The sequence below is a fragment of the Panthera onca genome, chromosome E2 (assembly GCF_046562875.1).
Source record: "Panthera onca isolate mPanOnc1 chromosome E2, mPanOnc1 haplotype 2, whole genome shotgun sequence".
Lineage (NCBI taxonomy): Eukaryota > Metazoa > Chordata > Mammalia > Carnivora > Felidae > Panthera > Panthera onca.
Genome location: NC_138353.1, coordinates 15,769,682 through 15,786,811, shown reverse-complemented (window position 1 = coordinate 15,786,811; position 17,130 = coordinate 15,769,682). Strand labels below are relative to the sequence as shown.

General features: G+C 47.5%; 1 protein-coding gene across 9 annotated transcripts in view; it reads left to right on the top strand.

Annotated features, from left to right (window-relative positions):
- Positions 1–17,130, top strand: part of SIPA1L3 (signal induced proliferation associated 1 like 3) — a 236,991-nt gene that overhangs the window by 5,910 nt on the left and 213,951 nt on the right. For 2 of the 9 annotated variants that reach the window (XM_060650961.3, XM_060650959.3), the window contains exon 1: positions 8,121–8,353. The exons of 5 other annotated variants lie outside the window; for them this stretch is intronic. The gene's annotated coding sequence lies outside the window, so the exon portion shown is untranslated. Of the gene's footprint in view, positions 1–8,120; positions 8,354–8,423; positions 8,673–17,130 lie in introns of those variants that run through there. 2 more of the 9 variants (XM_060650960.3, XM_060650958.3) reach the window with 1 other exon arrangement.

The window sequence follows — 17,130 nt, the reverse complement described above, 5'->3', positions numbered from 1 at the left end:
TAGCACCCTGCTCCAGCCACCATGACTGTGTCCATTTTGACTTGATGTAGCCTGGCCTTGTGGGTTGTTAAATATGTTGAACGAAAGCCAGGCCTGGCTAGATGTGAAGACAGCGGTGGATGCATTTTCAGACCAGGAGAAATGTGGAGAACATCTTTATCCAGCCATCTATGAAACATTTTGTTCTACCCTAGCCTGTGTGCCAGGCACCGTGCCAGACGCTGACAGTAAGGAGTCGAATGAGAAGACACTGGATGTCAGAGGTCTGCAACAATGTCCATTAGAAACCCACTGTGAGCTACCAACGTGGACCATATACAGAATTTACATTTTTATAATGGCCAGTTAAAAGTAAAAAGAGGGCCACCTGGGTGACTCAGTCGGTTGAGCATCCGACTTTGGCTCAGGTCATGATCTCCGGTTCATGAGTTCGAGCCCTGCATCAGGCTCTGTGCTGACAGCTCAGAGCCTGGAGCCTGTTTCAGATTCTGTGTCTCCCTCTCTCTCTGCCCTACCCTGTTCTTGCTTTGTCTCTCTCTCAAAAATAAATAAACCTTAAAAAAAATAAGAGTAAAAAGAAATGGAAGAAACTAATTTTAATCGTATATTTTATTTGATCTAAAATATTATCATTTCATATGTAATCAGTGTAAAAATTATTGAGATGTTTTACATTTTCTTCCCACACTAAGTCTTCACAATACAAAGTGTATCTTACACCTTTAGTGCATCTCCATTCGCGCCAGCTACTGAACATCTCAGGTGCTCAGTAGCCACATGTGTTGGACAGCGTGGGCCTGGGGTATGAGACTCACATAAATCAAGGGTGGTAGTTCACAGTGACAGATCAAAGATACTATCCCTGTTTTATCTTGGTGAATAAAGGTGGGTGAGTGATGAAAAGCATATTAATCACAGGCAGGTATAGCTAACCCCACAGCTGTCATCCATCAAAGGTGCCTTATGGGCCTGGAATTGTGCTCATTGCTTGACGTGTGTGACTTATGTTCCGAGGTGGCAGGGACGGGTTATCCCTGTTGTACACGTGAGGAAGCTGAGCTCTGGCAATGAGAGGCCACTTGCTCGAAATTAGGAAGCGATGGAGGCTAAATTTGAACTCTGGTCCAGAGACCATACTCTTAAATCTCTGTCGGATATGCTGTATTCGTGTTTGAGGGGGATGGGCTCTGAGTTTTGAGCAATAGAAGCCACAGGAAGGACTCATCACACAAAATGGATCCCCAGAGTTTGTCAGCAACGATCCTCGAGTTTATGTTGGTGCTGGGGTGCTGGTGTAGACCTGTGTGACTGACACTTGCACTCCTTACTTTGAGCTCCCGGTTTGGTGGAAACAGGTCTTATCTCCTAGGAAAGAGAGAGGACTTTGGAGACTGAGGAGCAGGGTGGGCGGGGACAGTGAGGGAGGCAAGAAAAGGGCCCAGCCTTTTGAAAGGCCATTCTAAACTGCTTCTTTGGACATGAGGCCTCTTTTCTCCTACTGCTGTGGACTCTGTTCCCCGAGGCTGTGGCCCTCTGTGGGAGCTGTGTGGCATCTTCCGGTGAGCTCAGCAACAGCCGTACTTACCCAGCACGTGAATCTTGCCTTTGCTCTGATCAAAAGTGGCATTGCTGGATGGGGGGAGTGGGGGGAGCGATGCCACAGTGGTTCCCTCTTTCATCCATGAGAGTCGTTGTTCTGGACTTCTAATTACTCTCCTGGTTCAGGGTTGCCCATCTCAGGGGCAGGATGAATCTGGACCTCCTACCCAAGTATGACAGGTACTGGAGATTCTCAGTTTGCTCATGTCCCCAGGTAGTGGCCTGGTGCCAGTCCCTATCCCCTGGTGGTGACTCATGAGGGTTTTAACCTCTCCACAACTCTCCTCTCTTGCTGCTGGACAGTGCCTGGTATGTAAAAGACACTCAGTAAGTGTCTGCTGGCTGAAGTAATGATCCTAGCCAGCATTCACCAAGCTCTTACCGTGTATAAAGGCCCTGCTCTAAGTGCTTTTCTTGTAATTTCTCATTTAAGCCTCAGAATGACTCGATGGGGTAGGTACTGTTATCATCCCCCTTTCCCTGATAGGGAAGCAGGTCCTGAGAAGTGCATGTCCAAAAGCGGGAGTGTCAAAGTCAGGATTCAAACCCAAGCCATTGGCTCCAGAGTCCAGGCTCTTAAACACTCACTGTGCGGTCTCTTGTGGATGGACAGATGGATGAACGGGGTGGGCAAGCAGGACCATACGGACTAGTTCCAGCCTCTCCACTCCACGTGTGGTCTCTGTTCTCCTGTTCTGGGACAGCCCTGCTTCAGCTCTCAGGCCCCTTCGTGCCTGGAGGCTTGAACACCTGTCTGGGCACAAGATTTTTCTATGATTCTGGAACCTGCACTTCCCCTTTCTCTAACAAACGCTAACTGGATATTCAATATTGTTAAGGAATTCTTATTTTTTTAAAATGTGATAATGATACTGTGGTTCTGCTTAAGAAAAAAGTCCTGATCTTTAAGCATACATTCTGAAATACCTGTGAACTGTTAAGGTGTTCATGATTGGGTTCAAAATAATATGGGCAGGCCGAGAGTAGAGGGAGACTGTGTGTATGGGTGAATGAAGAGATGAAGTGAGATTGGCCATCAGTTAATAACTGTTGAAGCCGGCCGATGGGGGATTATTATATTCTCTTTTCACCTTTGTATGTTTGAAATGTCTCATCCTGAAAAGTAAGAAATAAGGACAACGAAAGTCAGAATTTGTGTATTTTGAGCTCAAGTGTAGGTGTGGGGAGTTCCCTGCCCCTGCCCAGTCCACTTGTATGATAAAAACAGGGTTTTTTGGTTTTCTTGTTGGTGTTTTCGTTACGGGAGTCAGTGGTTGGCCCAAGGCTTTGGAAACCCCTTAGGTGAAGCAATGTCCAGGAGCAGTGAGGACTCTGGAAGGTTCCAGCGGCCACACGCTTCTCCGGCTGCTCTGAGCGCCGGCTGCAGTGGCATCGGCTCTGTGAGTCAGTTTCCAGAGGTCCTGCTTCCCTGAGAAATGTCTCCCTGCAGCACCTTGACCGTGGGGCCCCTCCCACATTTTTTCCAAAGACATGTTTCAACAGGAGGCATCAGATCCTCCCCCAATCCTCCCCTCAGGACAAACCTGCACCCAATCCTTCCTTTGATGGGTCTCTGTTAAAGCCCCACATGGAACCAGAATCCGGCATTTGGTTTGCCTCTGGCACTGCAGTGGGAGGCAGGGAAGGTGCCCCCTTTCAGTTCTGACTTTTGCCAACAGAAGGAAAGGGGCAAGATGCAGCTTGTGACAGACAGACGGCGCCTGGGACCTGATGGTATTCCTCTTCAAGCCTACGGTTAGAACTCCTTCACGACACAAGAGTAGAGAGGCCCCTGTCGCATTTGTTCTTTTGGGGACTCTCACTTAGCCTGAATCCTTGTGTGGAAATGGCAGGAAAAGAGGACACCCTTGTTTGGGGGTTTCTGCTTGGTGTTTGCCTCCCAGGTGGGTAGAGATGGTTGTTGTGAACCTGCTCTGGCTCTGATCCTGCTAGAGGCTGGCATGTTCCAGCTCAGGATGAGTTCTTTTCTCCGGTGCCCCGTGTCTCTACACCACATGCTTGGTTTGTGGGCAGGGCAGGCAGGAGAGCCCCTGCCTCAAACCCCTGCCCCCAGCATTCTCTTCGGTTCTGCCCTTTCTTTTTCTTTCAAAGGCTCTGAGGTGAGCCCAGTGTGGAGAAACCACTAGGAGCGCTGTCAGCAACTTAGCTTGATTTTCCCGTGTGTCCAGTGTAGACCTGCACGTGTGGGATCTGAGGGTGCCAAACCCCAAATAGTGACTCTGCATCTGATTTTTCAGCTTACTCATTCAGCGGGTGTTCACTGAGCTGAGCAGTCCTCCAGGAACGGGGAATGTGGCAGTGAGCAAGACAGACAAGCTTCTCCCCTCCTCGGGCTGTCCTTCAAGTGGGGGGCTCAGACAGTAAACAAGATGGTAGTAAGTGCTAAGCAGAAGAAATTAAGCAGGGAAGGGGGATATGAAGGATTAGGTTGGTAGCAGGTGTTGTGTTGAGGTTTTAGACAGGAGGGCCAGAGATAGCCTCCCTAGGAGGTGACTCGAGTACAGGCCTGAAGGAGGTGAGGCAGTGTCAGCAGTGGGGGTGTCAAGGCAGAGGGAGCAGCCAGTGCAAAGGCCCTGAGACATGGGCCTGGTAAGATTGAGGAGCTCACAAGGAGGCCCGTGTGGCCAGAGCAGGAGATGAGGGCAGAGAAGTGACAGGCTTGCTGATCTTGTAGGATCTGGTACAAGTGTGTCTTCTCTCTGAGATGGGGAGATATTGCAGGGTTGACTGATTTATTAAATTTCATTAAATTTTGAAAAGTGGCCACATGTGCATGAAACCGAAGGCGCAAAAGTAAGACAGTCACCTCCCTTGCTCAGAGGCCACCACCATTCCCGTTTCTTGCTGGTGACCAACTTCTTGACACCGCATTATTGGAGTGAGTTCCCTGGCTTGTATTAGGTTGAGCCATATGAAATTACCTTTTTGCCGTCCAGGAATGTGTGAATATTGGCAATTTTATGAGGTTCGGTGTAATAGCTTCCTTTGCACAGCCTGAGAAATCTGACCAGGGCTTTCCTGCTGCCGGGGTTAGTGGTCGGAGGCCAAGACTCCCCTCCCCCTTTCTGTATCCCACACTGCTCTTTCAGTGACCGGCCCAACAGTGTCGGCAGTGCCGGCGAATGCAGAACCCCGGCCCCACCCACAGCCCCCTACCCAGTCTTGCTGTTAAGCCTGATTAGAGGCTGCCTCTTCCTGCTGGGATCTTACCTGGGGGTGGCATTTGTCATTCTTTGGCTTTCTGCATCTTGGTGCCACCAGTTTTGAAATCACAGATAACTCCCAGAGGGAAGGGCAGCCCTGGACTCTTGTCAGATGTTTGGCATGACTCACATGGTGGGGGTGCTCTCTGGGGCCAGGCAGAGCTGGTGGGCATTCTGGATCAGTAACTGGGCAGAGTAGCTGGCAGAGTGTCCGTGGGGTATCTGCTGGGGCTGCGGAGGTTCAGGCTGCAGGAGGAGGTCTGAGGAGTGATGGAGAAAGGCCTCAGCCCCTCCTGTGTGTCGCATCCCTGCACTGACTGGGACAGTCTCATGTCTCTAGAAGCCCCAGGGCCCTGGGCTGGGTTCTGGGTGTAGTAACATAAAGGTAAAGGAGTTCTGGATCCAGCTTTGGAGGAGCTCCGTTAGGAAGTTGTGTCAGTTGGTATGCCTTTGGTTGCAAACAATAGTAATAGCAACAAAAGCAGCACCGAATAGGTAATTTATATAATGTCTACCCTGTGCTAGGCACTGTGCTAGGTAGGCACATCCCACAGAGTGACTCATCCAGACCTCCCAACAATCCTGTAAGAGAAGTATTCATTTTATTCCTCTTTTGCAGATGAGGCAGCTAAATTTAAATAACTTGCCCAAGGTCACACAGCTAGAGAATGGTAGTGACAAGATTTGGGCCCAAGGACTCTTGACTCCAGAGGCCTTGCTCTGAAATGACTTATGTGCTTCTGCAGTGGTTCTCAAACCTTAGCAGACAGCAGAATCCCCTGGAATGCTTGTTAAATTACAGATTGCCGGGCCCCACCAAGAGTTTCTGATTCAGTAGGTCTGGCTTGAGAATCTGCATTTTTAACAAGTAGTCAGGTGCTACTGGGTGCTCCTCGGCCTGAGAGGACATCTGGAGTACCACTGATCTATTGCAGTAGGAAACCCAGATGAAATTGGCCTGAAGTCAGATTTATGATCTCATGCAACAAAGAAGCCCATAGGTTGGCGCCACCTTAATTGATTGACTAAGCACTTCCACAGTGCCTGTAAGCAAGCCCTCTGTTGTGTCACTCTGCCATCCTTGGTTTGTCTCCTGTGTCCTCAGACTCTCCTCGTGGCCACAAGATGACTGCCACAGCTCCAGCTGTCATATCCCGACAAGGCTGCATCTAGTAGTAGAAAGAGGGCATCTATTTATCACTCAATGTTTATCTCTAACAAGTGAGGAAACTTTTCCTAGATACTCTGCCTCTCAGATTCCCCTCATATCTCATTGGCCAGCATTGTGGCACGTGACCACACCTGGGCAAATCACAAGTAAGAGCCGATCATGATGTAGTCTCAGGGCTGAGGCTGGAACTGTCCTTACCTGAAGCACATGACTGCTGGGAAGACAGTGGCTACAGGAATAAAATTGGAGTACTGTTTTTTGTTTTTATGTGTTTTTTTTTGTTTTTTGTTTTTTGTTTTTTGTTTTTTTTTTTGAGTACTGTTTAGGAAAGGACTTGGAGAAAGGGATGGAATTGGTAGGCAAACACCTGGGTCTGCTGCAGAAGTTAGTAAAACAAAGTGGAAGCATTGCACTCATACATTTTCATGTCATTGTACTGACCCGCTTTGTTTTGTAGTTACCTGAATCAGGACATCACTTTTGTTCTCTACTAATGTCCACCTTCGAGAAGATGTACGCAGAGTCCCTGTACTGTAGGAGCTGTCGGTCTTATCGGGAAACCCAATATTTTGTTTGAAAATAGAGGCAAACCCAAGCTGAGTGATGAGGCAGCAGTCTGAGGGGCAGTGTGCATGTGTTTGAGAGCATTTTCTCTGCTCAGAAACACTTGGCTCTCCCTCCTCTTTCTGCTCTTGACCAGTTGCTGTTCAAAGTGCTCCTCGCAGAGGCTCAGTTTCCCCTCCTGAGGACTGGCTCGAAAGGTGGTTGTATGGATGAAAGGAGAGGATGCAGGTCAGGTGCTTTTCCCGTTGCCGGCACGTGGTTGCTTACAAATATGATCTCTGCTATTAACACGTGAGATTTATTAATTGAATAATTAAATTACTATTTAATGATCCCGCCCCCTCCTTCTAACAGCCTGTGAAAGTGACCATTCATTTTGCAGACTGAAGTTTCCTGTGGATGCCGATTAGTCCCACATATGGACAGACACAGTGTAAAGTTACTGCCCTGCCAGACTACAGAGGGACTGAGGAATGGAGCGTGGGCTTGAGCTGAGGTGGGGCTGGTAGTGATACTGACCTCCTAGGTAGTTGGGTGGATGCCGTGCATTAAAGTATGTAAAGCACTTAGAACACTGCAGTCCTGGCCCCCAGTGAGCACTTAATACACACCGTATAGGTGGTCCTTGGACAGGTCAGGGGTAGGTCAGGGGTTAGGGGCACTGACCCCCCGCACAGTTGAAAATCTGAGTATAACTTTTGACACCCCCAAAACTTAACTACTAATAGCCTACCATTGACCTGAAGCATTACTGAGAACATACACGTATTTTGTGTGTTGTATGTATTTTATATGGTATTCTTACAGTGAAGTAAGATGGAGAAAAGAAATGTTATTGAAAAAGTCATGAGGAAGAGAAAATACATTTATAGTACTGTACCATAAGAACTACATAAATGGAGCTGCACAGTTCAAACCCATGTTCAAGGGTCAGTGGTATTTTTTTGTGGGTGAAAAGGGCAGCAAGAATCTTTATTTTTCTTCCCTTCAGCTGCCCACAGTTACCCCCTATTTTAAGGTATAAGCGGAATCTGATTGAATCTGAGGGCAGAATGTCATGACTATAGCTGATAGTTGTTGAGCATTTTTTGTGGGTTAGGCTAAGTGTTCCCCCATACAGACCTCACCAACTCTCACACACATCCCATTTTACAGATGTGGCATCTGGGACCCAGTTGGGGTGGGGGGGCAGTCTCTCATCTTGAAAGGGGATCTGGGTGTAGTGGTTAAGAACTGGAAACCCAGAGTCGCTGTGCTGGGATTACCTCTCTGCCCCACCACTTTCTTGCTATGTGATCTCCACGCTGTGACTTCTCTATTTCTGAACTTTCTCACTTGTGAAGTAGCAATGATAATAGTACATCCTAGGAGGGTAGCTGTGTGGGCTAGGGGAAATAACTCCTAGGAAGTGCTTAGAAGGGTGCCTTGTGCAGAGTGAGCACCCAGGCTCTGGTGGTTGTTAATATCAGGCAAAGCCATTCCGGGCTGTGCTTCCAAAGCTGGCCGGAGGGGCCCAGAGGCGGTGCTTAATCATTAAGCTACATTGCCTCTGCCTCTGCCTGAGTGAGCAGACCGGGAGTCCGCACCGGGAACGGAGCCCACCTTTGGATTGTGAGGTTGTGAATGAAGCGGGCAGGTGCCAGCCCAGGGCAGGGGAGGCTGTGGGCACGGATCCAGCCCTGGCTCAGTCAGTGAACAGGTGGCCCGTTCCTGGATCAGCAGTAACAGGCGAGCCGTCTTTGTTACCTTGGAGCTTTCTCTTAAGCCCATTCAGGCTCCTCAGACCACGTGTCTGGTGAGTAAGGAGTCCTTTTTTTTTCCCTCCCCCAAAGGGACTGCTGGCGAAACAGTCCTCTTTGGGAGCACGCCTGTTTGCGCGGAGCTCCTCGTGGGGGAACTCCAGTGGCTGGCGTGTTCCCGCGGCTATTGAATAAGTCGCTGTTAGGAGCTGGCACGGCAGGTTCCCGTTTCCGCATTCCAGACACCCACAGTAGGCCGAGCGGGGGAGGCACCGGCCGGGGGCAGCCTGCAGAGCTCGGGCAGGTGGCCTTGCCGGGTCCTGGCCAGTCACCTGCCAGCTCTGTGATCAGGGCTGCGCTCAGGACGTCTCTTGGGTGAGTGATGTTTGCTAAGTTTGGTAGTAACTTGTAGAGGAGAGAAAGGTAATGATGTGTTTCTTCTTTTCGGGAATTAGACTGGTGGCTTTTTTGTTTTCTTTTCCTCCCTTCCTCTGGCATGAAGTGTTTACCTGTCTGCTCCTAACTGTGAAGAACGGTGGGCGGAGTGTCGAGGGAGTGAGAAGAAAATGGAGGATATTTTCTCTCTGGAGAAGGAACCAATTGGTGGATGTTGAGCTCCTGTGGGATGCAAACTTCTGTGCCAGGGGCTGTGGGACATCCCGGCCTGGTACAGGGGAGCTGTGTGATCTCAGGCAGGTTCCTTTCCCTCTCTGGGCCTCAGTTTCCCGATCTGATGAAGGGGGAAGTAGGAGCAGTACCCACTCATCTTTCCAGTGAATCGTTATGTAAAGTGCTCACAGCCTGGGCAGGGAGTCGTCCTCAGTGTCAGCTACCCCTGTGCCCCTGCCCCCCAAATTCCCTGGCCTTATCTTTGACTTCTTAACTGCTGCTGGCCACACTCCAGCTGCTCAGGCCTCCTTCTGTTCCTCCCTCAGGGCCTTTGCCCTGGCTGTTCCCTTGGCCTGGAACACTTCCCCCAGTATCCCCAAGACTCCCCACCCTCTTCCAGGTCTCTGCTCAGATGTCACCCTCTCCATGGGGCCTCTGTCCCTATTAAATAGCACTTTCTCCACCACTCTTAGTCCTTCACTGTGCTTTATTTTTCTTCATGGCATTTATTACTACTTGACATACTTGTTTATTATCTGCCCCTCCCCCCCACCTGTAGGCTCCATAAAAGGGCAGGGACTTCGGTCTCTATTCTTGTAGAGCAGTTCCTGGCATGTGGTAGGTGTGGGATAAATTATTTTATGAATAAATTTATGATATCAGGTGCAACATTGTCCGAGGATGGATGACTGTCCCCATTTGGGGTTTGAGTTAGAATGCCCCCAGACCTGCAGCTGTGGGGGAGGTGGCATTCCCACACCCTCGCTTTGATTCTCATCAAGCCTGTCTGAGGCATCAGGGCCTCTGGCTTCCTGTCCCTCATCCCCTGCAGTCTGGAGAATCCGGGGCCTGCCAGTGGCTCATCCGGGCAGCCTGGATTCGTGTGGCTGGGATCAGACAGCCTTGGCCCTGGTGAGAGTTGAGGCTGCGTGCAGGTTAAATCGGGTGGGGAAAGCTTTGTCCAAGACACTGCCCGCACGTGCACGCACCTGCGTGTATCTGGAGAGCCCACTTAATCGCCAGGTCCTGCTCAGTGTTCTGCAGTAAGGTCAGGGAATGCCTTGGAAATCAGAATTAACTGGCCAGGCATGGTTTATTGGTCTTCCCTGCTTTAACAGGCAATAATTCTCGTTCGGGGGCTGAACGCATTGTGATTAAATGGCGAACTCGGAGAGTGTGTCGTGGCTGATCCCACCTCGTCAGTGCTCTGGCTCCTGGTGTCGGCAGTTGGTTCTGTAAAAGTGTCCTGGGCGGGGCTTCCCCAGGCTCTGCGGAGCGAGGTCAGTGGCCCTCTCAGATTTCTCCGGACGGCATGAGACACCGAGGCACCGAGGTGCTGATGGACTGCCGGCTGCATCCTGCACTGCCACACCTTTGGGCCTGAATGTGCCAGGTGTCCAAGGAACTGCTCCTCCAGCAGTTAACTGTGCCCTTTGAGCCCCAGGGGCAGTGGTGCAGTTTCAGTGCCCTTCCTGAAAGACCGTGGCTCTTCATGCTCAGGTCCCAGCACTGCCCGCACTCTAGGCACAGTGCTTGCCTTCTCCGGGCCTCTGTTTCCTGATCTGGAAAATGGGAATAATTAATAATTCCCACATTAGGTGAGAAGTTCAGGTGAGATCAGGTGACCTAGTCAAGCACTGTATCTGGTGCATAGAGAGCACTCGCTACTTGGGGGTGATGATCATGAATTAACTCCAAGCTCCTCTTCAATTTTTTTCTGTCCCTAGTTTGTGGACTCCTCTCTGCCCCACCCCCATGTCAGCATCCTCCCACAGTCCTTCACCCATAGTAACAATCAAGTACTTATGTGCGTATCTTTCTACCTTTCCTCCCATGGTTATATAATCCTGTGGAGAGAAATAGTATCCTACAAGGGATAATATTACCCTCATTTTCTTGCATTTTGCTTTTTTAAAAATATTTTATTTTTGAGAGGGGGGAGAGGGAGAGAGGGAGGGAGAGAATGCGAGGGAGGGGCAGAGACACACACACACACACACACACACACACACACACACACACACACACACACACAGAATCCAAAGCAGGCTCCAGGGTCTTAGCGGTCAGCACAGAGCCCAGTGTGGGGCAGGAGCCCACGAACTGTAAGATCATGACCTGAGCCAAAGTTGGATGCTTAACCAACTGAGCCACCCAGGTGCCCTGCATTTTGTTTTTCTAACATGGCAAAACCATATAGATATGCCTCCAGATTCTCAGGTAGCACTCAGATTTGTTCTTTTTGATAGCAAAAGATGTGTGTAACACATGGTGGTGTGGGTGTACCATAATTAATTTGGCTAGACCATCACTGATGTGCATTCCCTTTGTTTCTGTTTTTTTTTCAAATTATTATTTTTATTGATAGCCTTCTTTAATTAGTTTGCAGGTGTCCAACCTGCTTAGCCACCTTGTTAACTTAAGCTCTAAGCCTTTGAAAATGAATATGAAGTAGTATTAGTATAATGATACCTCTTGCCCAGATAGAAGATGTGTTTTCTGAGGGTTCTCACCAGGTCCAGCACAGTGTTGAACTTTCTACTTTAAATGCTTTTTAATTATAAAAGTAAGTAATAGATTCATCACCCTTAATATGGGTTAGTTGTGTTTAATGAGTACTCCTTAACAAAATAACAGAAGGTTCATATTTTTTTTCCATTTTAAGGATCTTTGTTATCAACATGCAAGAGATTTTGTTGGGATCTTTGATCGATGGGCACATTTCCTTTTTAGGTGGCACTTTAATTATGGGATATATTTGGCTTTGTGAAACTTGTACAGTGGTGTGCCCAGATAGAGGTTTATTCTAGTTTTCTATTGCTACATAACAAGGCACCCTAAAACTTAAATGCCTTAAAATGACAGACTCTGCTTTACTGAGGCTCATGCGGACGGCTCTTCTCCTGGGCTTAACCGGAGTTTCTTACGCTGCAGCAGACAAAGGGTAGATGGAGCTGGAGCACTCAAGATATTTCGGCCACATTGTGCCTTGGAGATGGCTGGGCCCCTCTCTCTGTAGTCTCAGGATCTCTTCTTCCGTGTGGCCTCACCAGCCAGTAGCTGGACTTACAACATGGCAGCTCAGGGCTTCTGATGAGCCTTCGTAAGGCATAGTCCAGAACTGGCCCAGCTCACTTTCAGCCTCATTCTGTTGGCTCAAGTGAGTCACAGGTCAGCCCAGATTCAGTGTGGGAGGGACAGTGGAAGACTTGAGTTCCGAGAGATGTGCCCACTGGGGGTCATCTTCAGAGACTACGACAGCCTTCGTTTTCTCACGTAAGGAGAGGTGCAGAGGTTAGCAGGGAAAGGTGGTGCTGCACTTACCATCTCTCCAGTGTCCCAGGCTCTTCTTTATCTGCACTGCTGCTGCCCTTAGCCTCGTAGCGAGAAGAAGGCTGTTCCACCTCCAGCCCCACATCCTTGTCACAGGCAGGAAGAAGCAAAACTCTTAAGGAAGGGAGACAGTACCTCTATTGTAGGACACCAAAGCCTTCCCTGAAATCTTTAGCTGACTTCTGCTTGTGTCACTTTGGCTAGAGAACTCCATGACGTGACCACCCCTAGCTACGGGGGAGTCATGGAAATGCAGTTTTAAAATTTGGACTTAACCACCACCCTAAATGAAGGGTCAGTATTGAAGAAGGGAGAATGGACATGAGAGTAGGCATCTAGAAGGGATCTGTTCAGACAGCTAAAGAAGTGGTGAGGTGGCATCTTGTATTCGTTTATCATCTGTTCAGTAAGTACTTGGGATGAGCAGTGCACCAGGCTTCTTTCAGAGGCTGCAAGTATGAGGGAAGGAAGCACAGCTGGGGGTTAAACTGACCAGGATCATTTGTAGGCCTTCACTAGATCATTGCTCAGCTCATGGCTGTCCTCCATGTGCATGTTAGAAGTTAGACTAGTGAGAATCATAATAACCAGTCTCATTAAGGGCCTCCGTTGTGTAGAGGAGCTGTGAACCAACCCATTCAGTCTTCACAGTGGCCCCATGAAGTAGGCACTGTGATCACCCTTCCTTTTCTGATACAGAAACAGAGGCACAGAGAAGTTAAATAACCTACCTGCCTACTTACTGCAGCCAGGAAGTAGTGCAGTCGACGTGTGATCTCTGGTGGTCTGGCTCCGGAGTCCGTGAACCACTGTGCTATATTGTGTGAGTTCGTTACAGGAAACATTTCTTGTTGAAATGAATATTTAAGTGATGGCAGAACAAAACATGAAGCAGAAACCACCTACTACTTCATCCCCTCCGCTCCTACCTCCTGCCTCATTAGTCCCATATGTCAGTAACTTGGTGTACATGCTCTCTCACCTCTTTCTAAATATATTCCATTTTTTTAAAGATGGCCTTTGGACACGCAAAATCAGATTAATCGGAATCCTTGGTGCATGAAACACTGGTGTTTTTGGCTCATGCAAAATTGTCTGTTATAATTAACAGTAGGCTATTAGGACATTTTAATGTCCAAGGAATTTAATGCCCAGGAATTAGGACATTTTAATAACACATGAACCTGTGTGGTACTTCCCATTCCATACCCTGCCTCCTGTCCCAGAGGTGACCACCATCTTGAGTTTTTTATTTATCATTCTTTGTCTTAAAAAGAACTATTTTTGAACTTTATGCAAATGATACTGTACTGTATATAGTTTGGTGGGACTTGCATTTTTCCCATAGTGTTGTGAATCTAAGAGTGGTCCAGACTATTTTTGTATAGCTGTAGTTCATTCTGGTTTTTTTTGCTGCTATATAATATTCCACTGGCTGAATGTACCACATTTTTATGTTAGTCATTTGCATGCCAATGAACATTTCATTAGTTTCTAGATTTTTTGCGATTCATGGGCTACTGTGAATGTTGTTACACATGTTTCCTAGCATGTATTGACATGAATTTCTTTTGGGTGTTATTAGGCACGAGATTGGCGGGTCGTAGGATGTGAGCATCTTTGACTTCGCCAAATACTGTCAGACTGGTCTCTGAATGTTGCCACCAAGGGTTTGGTTTGGTAAAACTTTTTTATTTTTTGCCAGATATGAAATGAAATCTCATTGTGGTTTTGATTATACTCCTCTGAAGACTGATAAGGCAGAATATCTTTTATCTTTCTTCTTCTGGATAAAACTTGCTCATCACTTTGCGGCATTTTAGTATTGATTTGTAGGTGTTCTTTTTTTTTTTTTTTTTTTTTTTTCTTTCCAGAGAGAGAGGTTGCATGAGCAGGGGAGGGACAGAGGGAGGGAGAGAGAGAGAGAGAGAATGAGAGAGAGAATCTTAAGCAGGTTCCATGCCCAGTGCAGAGCCCAACACAGGGGGGCTCGATCTCACAACCCTGAGATCATGAACTGAGCAGAAATCATGAGTTGAACGCTGAACTGACTAAGCCACCCTGGTGCCCCTGTAGGTGTTCCTTATATACGCTCGACCCTTAAACAGTGTGGGAGTTAAGGGCACATACCTACCCACATAGCTGAAAATCTGTATATAACTTTTGACTCCCTAGAAGCTTAACTACTAATTGTACTGTTGACCAGAAGCCTTACTGATAGTGTCAACAATTAACATGTATTTTGTATGTTATACATATTATGTACTCTATCCTTAAAGTAAACTGGAGAAAAGAAAATGTTATTGAGAAAATCATAAGGAAGAGAAAATACATTTATAATACTGTATGAACTATGTAAATGGACCTGCATAGTTCAGACCTGTATTGTTTAAGAGTCAGCTGTGCTCTGGTTACTAATCCTGAGGCAGCAGCCTATTTAACCTAATTGAAAATGTGGTTCTCATGTCATTATTTCCTTGGTTGGTCCCACCCGTTTACCCTCTCCCCAGCTCCATGATAGCTCTTTGTGTATCTGCAAGCTCACAGTGATTCTTCTTTGGAATAGTTCTCAATTTATGGACGTTTTTATACATTTGTATAGATATAGGACTTGTTCCACTCACTCTGGATGGTCTTTTGATCCCAAGTGTATCAGGATTAGGTTCAATTGCATATAATAGAAAACCGTATATAAAACAGAATACAATGGCCTAAGCAAGATAGAAGTTTCTTTCTCTATTACATAAAGGAGCCCAGTGATATAAGCAGGCCAGGGCTACATTCTTATTGTGGACGCAGGCTCCTTCTTCCTCTTGGATCTATCATCCTTGTCCTGCCACCTCATGATTCAATATGGCTGCTCAAGCTCCAGCCATTGCATCCCAGCCAGCAGGAAGGAAGGAATGAAGATGGGCACCCCTGTCTTTTTAAAAAGACTTAATGGAGGGGCGCCTGGATGTCAGTTAAGTGTCTGACTCTTGATTATCATCTCACAGTTTGTGAGTTCAAGCCCCGCATAAGGCTCTGCACTGACAGTGCAGAGCCTGCTTAGGATTCTGTCTCCCTCTCTTTCTGCCCCTCCCCCCACTTGCTCTCTCTGTCTCTCTCTCAAAAATAAATAAACTTAAAAAAAAAAAAGACCTAATGGAAGTTGCACACGATAATTCTACTTATATAGACTCTTGCTCAGAACTTAGGGTACAATACATAGTTGCAAGGAGTCTGGGAAATGTAGTCTTTATTTCACATGCCCCTGTCCTTAGCTAAACATCAGAATCTGGGGGCACCTGGTGTGGCTCAGCCAGTGGAACATGGCACTCTTGATCTCAGGGTTGTGAGTTCAAGCCCCACGTTGGATGTAGACATTACTTAAAAATAAAATCTTTAAAGATCAGATTCTGCTAAGTTAAAAGGGGAGACTAAACATTGGATTAGGCAGCCAGAGGCTTTACTAGTTCTGAAGTGTTCCTTAAAAATGGCTCTTTTTTTTTTTTTTTTTAGTTTTTTAACGTTTATTTTTGAGAGAGCACAAGTGGGGGAGGGGCAGAGAGAGCGGGAGACAGAATCTGAAGCAGGCTCCAGGCTCCAAACTGTCAGCACAGACCCGGACGCAGGGCTTCAACCCACGAACTGCAAGATCATGACCTGAGTTGAAATTGGTGCTTAACCAACTGATCCACCCAGGTGCCCCTCCCTAAAAATGGCTCTTAAAGGAGCTGCCAGGCACTAGGATGGTACCTGAAGGTCATGTCGCTTTGGTTCTTTGATTTATTACACAAATATTAATCGAGCACCTGGTTTGTACAGATGCTGTTTTGGGAGCTGGGACGACTGTAGTGAACAAAACAAATGAAATTTCCACCCTCATGGAGCTTATGTTATAAAAGGGAAGACAGATTGTAAAGAAAGATATATATAGTAAGTCCAAAAGAGATAATCGGTGTGAAAAAAAATGAAGGTGGGTACATGGAATGAGAATAAGTAGCATGTGATGCTATTTAATTAAATCTCCCCCCAATTTTTTTTAATGTTTATTTATTTTTGAGAGACAGGGCAAGCGGGCGAGGGGCAGAGAGAGGGAGTCACAGAATCTGAAGCAGGCTCCAGGCTCTGAGCTGTCAGCACAGAGCTCGATGTGGGGCTCGAACCTATGAAGCATGAGATCATGACCTGAGCTGAAATCAAGAGTTGGATACTCAACTGAGCCACCCAGGTGCCCCTTTTCAAAACATGTTTTAAGGTTATTTAAGTAATCTCTACACATGCTCCTCCTACTGAGCCAGCCAAGTGCCCCTATTAAATTTTGAAGACTTTTGGTGCTGTTTGAGAGAGTGGGGTTAGGGAAGGCTTCTTTCAGAAGATGACATTGGAACAGAGGTGAAGAGAGGGAGTCGCAGAGCCATGTGGGTATCTGGGGGAAGAGCATTTGGGTGAAATAAGGGCCAGTGAGAGGTTCTGAGGTGAGAAGGTGCCTGGCATGCTTGAGGAACTTCAGAGTGCCTGCAGGGCTGGAGAGTGGTGAGTGAGGGAGAGATGGGGCGGTGGCCGGGGGGTGGGGGGCGGGAATGAGAGGGGTGATGGGGGCCGATTGTGTGGGGCCTTGGGGCCACAGTAAGGACTTTGGCTTTACCCAGACTGACACGGAGCTGCAGGAGGAAGATGTCATCTGATCATTAGCCCTTGGCGGTGAAAGTAATCACGAGCTGCTTTCTCAGCCACCCTCTCGGTTTAATCACCTCTAGACACTGTTTGAGAAAAGTCAATAATAGCTTCAGCTCTTCTTAGCTCATGACCACTCTGGGTTTATTTGTATAGGCTGCTGCCCACCCCCACGGGATTATTTTATAGTTAAATAGTTCAGTTTTTATCTATGAAAGATAAGATTTTTAAG